Here is a 10,685-nt window from a genome sequence, read left to right on the forward strand (position 1 = left end):
TTTTAATACTTTCTGGATCATTTAATATTCTGCCTAAAGCATACTTGATTATAGCAACTTGAGGTTTGAATTTGTTCTTCAGTTCCTTGAGCTTATGAAATGCTCGAGTTCAGCACTTTTGATTTTCTGACTCCAACTCCTTGCACATTTCATTGTAATATTTTACTTTGTCATTCTGCACTGCCTTTCGAAATCTTCTGTTTAGCTCTTTAGTATCTTGAATTCTTTCTTGTGCTTTGGCTTCTCTGCACTCCAGTGCAATCTTCAGAGTCTCTTCTGACATCCATTTTGGTTTTTTCTTCCTCCTCTGTCTTTGTAATGACCATTTGCACTCTTCTTGGAGGATACCCTTGATATCCTCCCACAACTCATCTGGTCTTTGCTAATTAGTGGTCAAGACCTCAAACCTGTTCCTGAGATGGTTCTGAGATGGTGGGATAGACTCAAAGTCATATTTTGGTTCCTGTGGATTCAGTGTAATTTTCCTCAAGCTTCAGCTTAAAGTCGCATATGAGTAGTTGGTGGTCTGTTCCACAATCAGCTCCTGGCCTAGTTTTCACAGGAGCAATGATTTTGTAAATTACTTAACTTGGGAGGGAGTGGTGAGCATTATACTGAGGGAATTAACTCAGTCCCACAAGGATAAATATTGTATAAAACCATTATTGTAAATGAGGATCCAAGGGGGGGTGGGAGAGGTTGGAAGCAGAGGGGTGAGGATGTACGGGGGGGAGTGAGGGACATGGAAAGAACTTATTCACCTACAACAAGGAGTGGATAAATTAGATGAATGGGACCTTCGATGATTCAAATCTCTATGCACATCCAAAAATTTCTCCAACAGGGTGAAAAGGAAACTATAGATGGGGGAAAAATATTTGGTAATGACATGTCTGATAAGGGACTTATTTCTAGACTTTATAAAATACTTAAACACCACAACAAGATAAAGGTAAACAACCCAATTGAAAAATTGGCACAAGATAAGAACAGACACTTCATCAAAGAAGACATTCAGATGGCAAACAAACACATAAGGAAGTATTCAAAATCCCTAGCTCTAAGAAAGAAGAAAATCAAAACAACTATGAGATATCATCTCACCCCAATAAGAATAGCAAAATTCAACAGAATAGCAAACAACAAACGCTGATGAGGTTGTAGAGAAACTGGAACCCTTATTCACTTGGTGGGAGTGTAAAATGGTACAACCACTCTGGAAGGCAGTATGGCCCTTTCTCAAAAAGTTGAAAATACAAATACCATTTGATCCAGCAATTCCACTACTGGGAATATACCCTAAATAAACTAGAACTGCCACCCAACCAAATATGCACACCCATGTTTATTGCTGCTTTGTTCACAATAACAAAGAGTTGGAAACAATCCAAGTGTTCATAACAAATGAAAGGATAGAGAAGCTGTGGTATATTCACACAATGGAATATTATGCAGCAAATGAAAGACAAAGAACTCATGAAATATTATACAAAATGGGTGACCACGGAGAACCTTATGCTGAATGAAATATCTCAGTCACAAAAAGACAAATACTGCGTAGTGCCACTAATACAGAACAGGACTGATGTGGGGGTCGGGGGAAACTAAGAAAAGAGGGGACAAATAATGCATTGAAACAGATGAGGGAGAGAACTGTATAGAAGGAATATATGATTACATGTTATTGGCATGACAAGAGTCCAGAATAGCAAAGTGGTCCAGGGGTGTGACTGGATAACAATGAAAGAACCTTTTTTCCAAAGAAAAAAAGCAATCTGGAGGGGAATGGGGACAGGGAGGAAAACGTGCAACAATGAATGGAAAACCAAGTTCTTTTTAAATCTTCATGAAAATAAAAAAAGAGATACAGTGTTCTTAAAAACAATGCATTTGAATTTTGTAAATAAACTAGTAGAAAATTAAAAAGTAAAATGGAAGAAAAGAACCAGTCTAATGTATCTGACCCCATATGTAAAACAAAAATCTGTATCATATTCTGCAGGACATACAAATATCCTTATATCAAAAGCTATTAAACATTTATAAGAAAAAAATTCTGCTCATGTCTCTTACTTCATAAATTCTTCCCTTCATTTTGGCTTCTGTACATTGAAGAGCAAGTTTCAGAGTCTCTCCTTCTGACCTCTGTTTTGGTCTTGGCTTTCCTTTCTGTGTTAGTTTTTTGTTGTTGGACAGTCTGGTTCTTATTTCAGAAAGACACGTGGCCATTTTCAGTATCAAAACAGTTGCATTATTGGTTCCTTTTTCTCCCAGTCAGCTCCCAAAAGAGACTGCACTGAAGAAGAGTACATTTTAAGCCAATAAGTGGCAGAATGTGACGGAAACTTTACTCAAAAGGGAGAACTGGGTGGAGAAAGGACTTTATAAGGTTAGCACACTGACAGTCTACAGACTGTAGAGAGAACACTGCCAGTCTACAGACTGTAGAGAGAACTCACAGCCAGATAGGGCTGTCAGTGGCTTATTTTGCTTATTTGAGATTGTGACTCCACGCCCAAGTAATTAAAGTTCAAACTAACATAAAATTTAAAGAATGTTTTGTATATAAGACATTCAAGATTTCTCCAGTACTGACCAATACAAAGCACTTTAAGATGTCCCCTTGATAACCAGTAGCTTCAGGCTCAGAAGTGGGTGATGAGATGATTTTCATATGGCTGTATCACTGTCAAAACCATAATTTTATCTTTTAAAAAGAGGAAACAAAGAGCTAATAAATAGTGAACCCAACACAAGAGCACATAATGCATTTTGTGAGTCATTTGGAAGTGGGTAGGAAGGATAAGATAATCATTTGATCCCAGACAGGGATCTCATCATATTGTTTGGTCACTTCTGATAAAAAAATACATGAAAATCATCTTCCTCCTAGACATCTCAAAGCTAAAACTAAACTGCACTTTCTAAAATATTTTGGCTGCTTCCTCTCAAAGTCTCCTTTCTGGTTTGGCTGGTGTTTTGTAGAAGCAATGAGGGTGCCTACGGTAGAGTCAGTCCCTTGGCTTTCTTTTGCTTTAAGTAAAGCAAGCCCATACTTCTTTCTCTTCTCTATGGAGAGGGCAATACACATTAAGCTGAAAAGTTACCTTCCTAAAGTAAGGAAGAAATTAGATTGCTACTTCAGAGCTGTAGAGTTATTAGTAATGTTTTATAAATGACTGTTACAACAACAGCCAAAAAAGTAGTGATTACAAAATGTGTACATCACAACATGCTTTGAAAGACACTTGCACTGTGCTCATGTTCCCATAAATGTTGTTCCCAGTGGGGCTCAGCTTCTAGCTCAATTGTAATCTCTGGGGTGAGGCAAAGACAGTTTGGCAGAATGGAAAATAAAAACCAAAGCAACACAAAAGCGAACATGATTTGGTGGGGGAGAGAAGAAAGCAGCCTTCCAGTAAAAGGTCAGGTACAGTTTAAAGGTCAGTTTAGAGATAGCTGGCCTCAGGCGGAGGAGTAAGGGTCAAAATTGGGAGCAGCAGCAGCAACAGAGCAGCAGCACCACCAGCACAACCACCACCACCACCACCAGCAGCAGCAGCAGCAGCACCAGCAGCAGCAGCAGTGGGCAGGCCCAGAGTGCTCTACATTTCATTCAGTCAAGTAGAGTCTGGTCCAGCATCCTCTTTGGTGTGTACAGAGTGTTCTTTGGTGCATTTCAGCTTATCTTCCAAATAATCAATTGTCTTTTCCAGCTTGTCTGCCAATCTCTCAGCAAACTTGGCACGGGGACTTTGCCTCCTTAAGTTTATCAGTAAGAATTTGTATCTCTTCCTCCTAATTGTCTTCTTTTTTTAGAGTGTTTTTCTTCAGCAGTACTCAGAAACTTCATGTGCCTCAGTCTAATCTGTCTATCCATCTCCCAGCCAGGGGACTTTGTCAGTGCAGCTCTCTGTCCTCTGTATGCTCCAAGTTTCCTTCAGTTATCACCAATTTATGAGCCACTGCCTTGTTCTTACAATCTGCTGCTTCTGCATTGAACTTAGCTTCTTTGGGCTGGATTTCCTGGAGTTCTATCTTCTGCTTTTAAGGCCCAGTTTCCTATAATCTCCATATGCCTCTCACTCTCATAATCGGATCCATCTACCCCCCTCAGCTTCTGCAAGGCAGTGGCCACATGCTCCTGAGTGCAGTCCCGCTCCTCTTTCACCAGTTCTAGGAGGTCACCTCAGCTCCCACCTGTTCCTGTGGCCTTTCCCTACCCACTTTCTTGTGGAAGCCCTTGGCCCTCTCCTCAGCATCATCTCCCTGCTATTGCAGAACTTGGATCTCATTGGTGGTAATCTCTGCTGTCATGTCGACCCAGGTTTTGCTCATGCTAGTGTTTCCTGTCTCCACAGTTCTGCATAGCAAGCGCTCCTCACTCCTCCCCTTCTGTGTTCTGTCAGTGAACTTGGGCTTTCCTCAAGGATAATGTCCCTGATGTCATCTCACAACTCATCTGGTTTCGGGTCAGCAGTGTCCAGTATATGAGTTCTATTCTTGAGAAGGTTTTCAGATTTAAGTGGTATAAACTCAAGGTCATATTAAGACTTCCACAGACTTGTTTACATTTTCTTCAGCTTTCTTGCATCCTGTATGCTCCACTTTAATACATGAATATATTTACAGGAGCTACAAGTATGTATGTAGACATAATTCTCTGCCAAACCTATACTCCTGGGACTCCTCTCAGTACACCATTCTATAACTGATCATCTTTCATTTCTTTTTATTGAGACTTTAATGAAAGTTTATAGAGAACTTGGATTTCCATTCATTCATTATTGCACTCCCAACCCAGTTTGCTTTCTCTTTGGAAAAAAAATCTTTTATTGTTGTAAAATTCCCGCCACACCCCCCCCAAGTCCACTTTACTATGCAGCTCTTATTCTGAACTGTTGTCATGCAAATATTATCTAATCAAATATTCCTTTTAAGCAGTTTTTTCCCTCACCTGTTTCAATGCAATGTACATTATTTCATTGTTCACATTTACCTAGGTTCTTACTAGATATTCTATGTAAAAGTATTTACCATAGTCGGTTTTTACTCTTAAACACCTCCCAGTGTCTTTCTTCACCTTGGTCATGTTACACTAACCTCCTCCTTATTGTATGTTGCCTTTTAATTCACCTGAGTTAATGTGTCTATTCCCTGGTTAATGGGAATTCATTTTATAATGAAGAATATTCAGTAACCTCATCAATAAAGAAAGAACATGGGGTTCCACTGTGTAAAAGGAACACGAAATATGTCAATTGTCAGCTGCCCTTAGGGCACCAGACAGCCATAATGTCTTCCTGTAATTCACTCTTGATTCTTCTCAATTTTTCATACATCCCTCCCCAGGTCTTTGCTTTTACCTTCTTTTGACTTTCCATTGCGTTCTCTCCCTGCCCTTGATCTGTTCTCATTTTAGTCATATATTTCATGGAAAACATACCGCAAGGAACTAGGGACCAAAAAAAAAAAAAAAAGGTCGTGTGACTTTCAGTAGATCAAGCTGTAACCAATCACAGAAATCTCAGTGACAGCCCAGTATCTCTGACAAATATGCTAGCTGTGCTTAGGTTCTAGCTTAATCTAAGTAACAGACACATAGTAGCACCCTGTCTGTGCTGAATTACAGTAAAGCAAATTACAGGCCTCTTAATATTGGATTTACACCATCATCTTTTCAACCTTTGGAGTCTCAGCTTGATCTAGGCTTCTCTGTGAGGCTTAACCACACTGTGCACAGTATGCAGAAGGTCATTGCAGAGAGCATCAATTTTAATGGGATGGTACAAAGTGTACTTATTTGTTTAATAAATATGTATTGAGTGGCTACTGTGTGTTAGGCTCTGTTCTGTGTACTAGGAAAGCAGCAGTGATTTAAAAAGGAAATATATCTACTTGCTTGGAACTTTCCTGTATTTACATTTAATTATAAAAGCAAATACTTCCTATTTTACCACTTTGATTATTTCTAACATAAAATGGAAACTTGGGCCTATATCTCTTAAATTGTATTAAAGTTTTCAAGTCCCATATCAGGGTTTGAGGTCACCAACAAAAGACAAATAGCGTACTCAGTTGTAGTTGGGATAACGTTTTACTCACATAAAGAAGACAGAGCTAGGTCAGCCTCAACTGTAGTCCCTCCAACTCTCCAAAACAAGGAAAGAATCACACTCCTCATGGCTGATGCAGAGCACTGCTGTGCATGCACCTTTTTGCCACAGAACAAGAGACTTCATTTCATCTCTGCCAGAAACAGACAGAGAAACAGGATTGGTCAAGTGCCAGGCAGTGTCTGAGAATGCATAATAGATAGAAAGTTACTGTGTACTTTAGAATAAGAAGTCTTTCTTTATATGGAATTGACACCAAAAGAGATTGACCTTCTTGTCAGAAAATGTTCTAGGCCTGAAGCCTCAGTTCAAACTGCTTGATTAGGAAATTTCAGCAGAAGCAGATAGTTCTTCTAACAATAAAAACGGTGCAAAACATATCTTATGAGATGAACATTTGCTTTCAAACTACTTGTTTAAGGAATTAATCTATTCCTATCTTATCCTAAACTAACATGAAATGAATTCAGTTCTTGAGACATTCTTTCAGCAATTATTTACTGAGTAGTTATTGTGTGCAAGGGATATAGCGAGGACATTTGATATAGCTGGGAGATTTGGTGGCCAGGTGGTAAGGAGTTGCACTGCCAATCCAAAAATGTACAGCTTGAATCCACCAGTTGCTCTTCAGGAGAAAAATGGCCAATCTCCTTGGGGAGACTCACAACCTCTGAAAATCCACTTGATGGTTAGCTGTGGATTGGTGCCCTCTTGATGGCACATAACAACAACAACAAAAGGGATGTAGCAGTTAACTGAATGAAGTTCTTGACTGGTCAGCTTATATTCTAGTGCAGAGAAAGATAATAAATAAGAATATACCATGAGAAAAGAAGTACTATAAAGGAAAAATATCAAAAGTAGGGAGTGAAGGAGGTAGGGAGTACCTTTTAAATAGAGTGGTTAGGGAAGTCCTCCTTGGGAATTTGAGTTTAAAGTAAAACTTGGAAAAAAGAACAGAAGTAGTCACACAGATAGCTGGAAGAACATTTTAAATAATGAGGAACAAGTAAAAATACCTTGAAGTAAGAGTGTAATGGAATTTTGAAAGTACACCACAGATGTCAGTGTATCTGCTTACACAGTGGAGATACACAGTTGAGATTTGAAAGTAGAGAGAGGAAGTGGAGAGAACATGTTGTTTGAAGAGCATCATGAAGACTAACTCTGAGTTATACAAGACACCCAGTCAAAGAGTTTTAAGTCTGTAAGTGCCAGGCTATTATGTACATTTTAATAGGATCAAGTAGTTCACTTGAAAACAAGGTGGAAGCACAGAAGGGTTTTGCAGTAATTCAGACAAGATATGACAATTACTTGAACCAGGGTACCAGTGGAGATGTTGAGAAATGGCAGGGAAATGAGTATATCCTGGAAATAAAAATAACAAGGTTTGCTTAAAGTTGATTGCATATTTTTTAAAATATCAAAAGAATACCCTGAAATATTAATCTCTATTTTTAAAAGCTGAGTTTAGAAGAGGCCTTGACACCAGGGATATCATTACCGATGTCAGATGCATCCTGGGTGAAAGTAGAGATTACCAGAAGAATATCTATTTGTGTTCTGTTGACCATTCAAAGGCATTTGACTATGTGGATAATAGCAAACTACAGCTAACATTAAGAAAAATGGAAATCCAAATAAAATTCTAATTATGCTCATATAAAATCTATACTTAGACAGAGAAGCTGTTGTCTTAAGAAAGCAAAGGAATACTGCTTGGTTTAAAATCAGGGAGTGTGTGCTTCAGGATTGTATCCTTTCTCCAAACCTGTTTAGTGTGTATGCAGAGTACATAAAAAATAACTCGAGTATCTGGACTCTGAAGAAGAATGTGCCATCAGGACCAAAGGAAGACTCAACAACAATCTTGCTTGCTGAAAGTGAGGAGGGCTTGAAATGGTTGCTGCAGAAGATAAAAGACTATGCTTTCTATGGAATCTCAACATCAAGAAAATAAAAATTCTGACCACTGGACTGATAAGCAACAGCATGACAGCTGAAGGTTTAAATTGTCATCAATTTAATCTTATTTAGATCCATGAACAATACCCTTGGTACCAGCAGTCAGGAGATCAGGAGATGCATTGCTTTGGGCAAGTCTGCTGTGAAGGATCTCTACAAATTACTGAGGAGCAATGCTGTCCATTTGAAGACTAAGGTGCACTTGATTCAGGCCATGGTCTTTTAAATCACTTGCTATGCATCTGAGAGATGAACAGTGAATAAGGATAAAAGAAGAGTTGATGCCTTTAAGTTTTCACATTAAAGAAGAGTACTGAATATTCCATGAGCTGCCAAAGGAACAGATATATCTTAGATAAAGCACAGCCAGAGTGCTGCTTGGAGGCAAGAATGGTGAAGCTTCAGGAACATCATTCTTTGAAAAGTGGAGGGTTAGTGAAAGAGAGGAAGCAAGTACCTCAATGAAAGGATTGATACTATGACTGCAGCAATGGGCTGAAATGTGTTAGAAATGATGCATATAGGACAGGGCTAATATCTATAGAGGATATATCTCAGGGGTAGAGAACATTTAACTGCATATCTATTATTTGTAGGGTTGTGATGAGTCATACTCGACTTGCTAGCGCTTTACAACAACAAAAGGAAACCTAAGTATGTACCAATTCAAGTAAAAAATTCAATCCAGAAAGGATGAACTCTTCCACTGCATGTTACACATGTAGTTTAGATGCTAACCAACTTGTGTTCCTATGTCAGCACTTGTGCCTATTCAGCTGTGTGACCTTAGACAAAGTACCTACCTCAACCTCATTTTCTCTTTGTTCAGTGAATAAGCCAATTAAAGTATTCCAGAGATTAAATTATGTGCAGAATAATGTCTTGCATATGTTGTTGCTGCTGCTGTTAAGTATCATCAAGTCAGTGACAACTCATAGTGACCCTATGAACAATGAGTCTGAACCCTGCCCTATCCTATGCCATCCTCATCATTCCTGATATACTTTATTACAATCACTGTTATCAATCTATCTTATCGAGGTCTACCTCTCTTTCGTTAACCCTCCACCTTTCTAAGCATCATTCCTTTTTCCAAGGACTGACTCATTCTAACAACAGGCCTGAAGTATGTGAGATGAAATGAACTATGTCTTTGCCTCCAAGAAGTCTGGCAACACTTTCTCCAAAACACAGTTGATTGTTCTCATGGCTGTTTTGCTCTCCTTTACAGTTGAACTTCCTCTAAGATAGACTTGTTTGTTCTTTTGTCAGTCCATGGGATATTGAATACTCTTCTTCAACAACACAAAGTAAAGCCATTAATTATTCTGCCATCCTTATTCATTGTCCAACTTCCAGATGCTTAGGAAGCAATTAAAATATCAGTTTGTATCACATTTGTACTGTTTACGTTGTTGAGGGGAAATATTGATTCTTTCAATTATTAATAACACATAATCACCACTGAATCTGTTAACTGGTAAAACTTAAATTGTTTCTATTTTTTAAAAAATCTCACCATACTCAGTACACACACATACACATACATACACTCTCGAGTTGTGTGTGTATAAAGAAGCCTGGTTATGTGTTGTGCCAACCAGGTTAGCAGTAAGCAGTTTAAATCTAGCAATTGCTTCATGGGTGAGAGATAGGCATTTTCCTCTATTAAAGACTTACAGCCTCTGAAACTAATGGAGGATTGTTATGAGTCTGAGTTGACTCGACTCAAAGGCAGCTGGTTTATAGTATATATGTTCTTGTGGTGGTGGTGGTGTGCCTTCAAGTTCGAGCCAACCCATAGGTGACCCTCCAGCAGGTTTGTGGAGGCAGTAAATCACACAAAAGATTGCCCATCCTTCCTTCTCTCAAAGTACAGCTGCTGGGTTCAAACCATGTGTCTTTGGGATTGCAGTGCAGCTTCTTAAGAACAAGTCACTAGAGCTCCTTATGTTGTTCTTATTGTTATGTGCTGTTGAGTCGCCAGCTATTCATTGCAATCCCATGTACAATCACTGTGGTCCTTGCCCTATCCTGATCTACACTTAGCACTACTATTCCAGTTACTGTATCAATCCATCTCCTTTAGGGTCTTTTTCTCCTGCTCTGTCCCTCCACCTTTCCAACCATGAGACCCTTCTCTAAGGACTTGTCCCTTCTGGCCACACGCACAAAGTATGTGAGATGGAGCTTCAAAATCTTTGCATCCAAGGAGATTCTTGGTTTCACTCTCTCTAAGAGAGACCTGTTTATTCTCCTGGTTGTCCATAGTGTGTTCAATACTCTTCTCCAGCACCACAGCTCAAAGGCATTTATTCCTCTTCCATCGTCCTTAATCATTGTCCAGCTCTCTGATGCACACCAAATAATTGCAAAAACCATGGTCTGGAGCAGGCACACCTTAGTCTCCAGACTAACATTACTGCTCTTTAGAACTTTGGAGAAGTTTCTGACAGCATACTTCCCCAATACAATTAGTTTTTTATTTCCTGACTGTTGGTGTTGAGAGTGTTGACTGTGGAACTGAGGATGCTGAAATTGTTAATAACCTCAATCTCTTTTCCATCAATCATGGTGCTTTCAATCGGCCCAGTGGTGAGA

At 39.1% G+C, this 10,685-nt stretch overlaps 1 pseudogene; it reads right to left on the bottom strand.

Moving 5' to 3' along the window:
• Positions 1–3,616: 3,616 nt before the first annotated feature.
• LOC102855448 lies at positions 3,617–5,092 on the bottom strand (annotated as a pseudogene).
• Positions 5,093–10,685: the final 5,593 nt, after the last annotated feature.

This window comes from Elephantulus edwardii, unplaced genomic scaffold (genome assembly GCF_000299155.1).
Source record: "Elephantulus edwardii isolate Elephantulus edwardi_28Jun2011 unplaced genomic scaffold, EleEdw1.0 scaffold00031, whole genome shotgun sequence".
Lineage (NCBI taxonomy): Eukaryota > Metazoa > Chordata > Mammalia > Macroscelidea > Macroscelididae > Elephantulus > Elephantulus edwardii.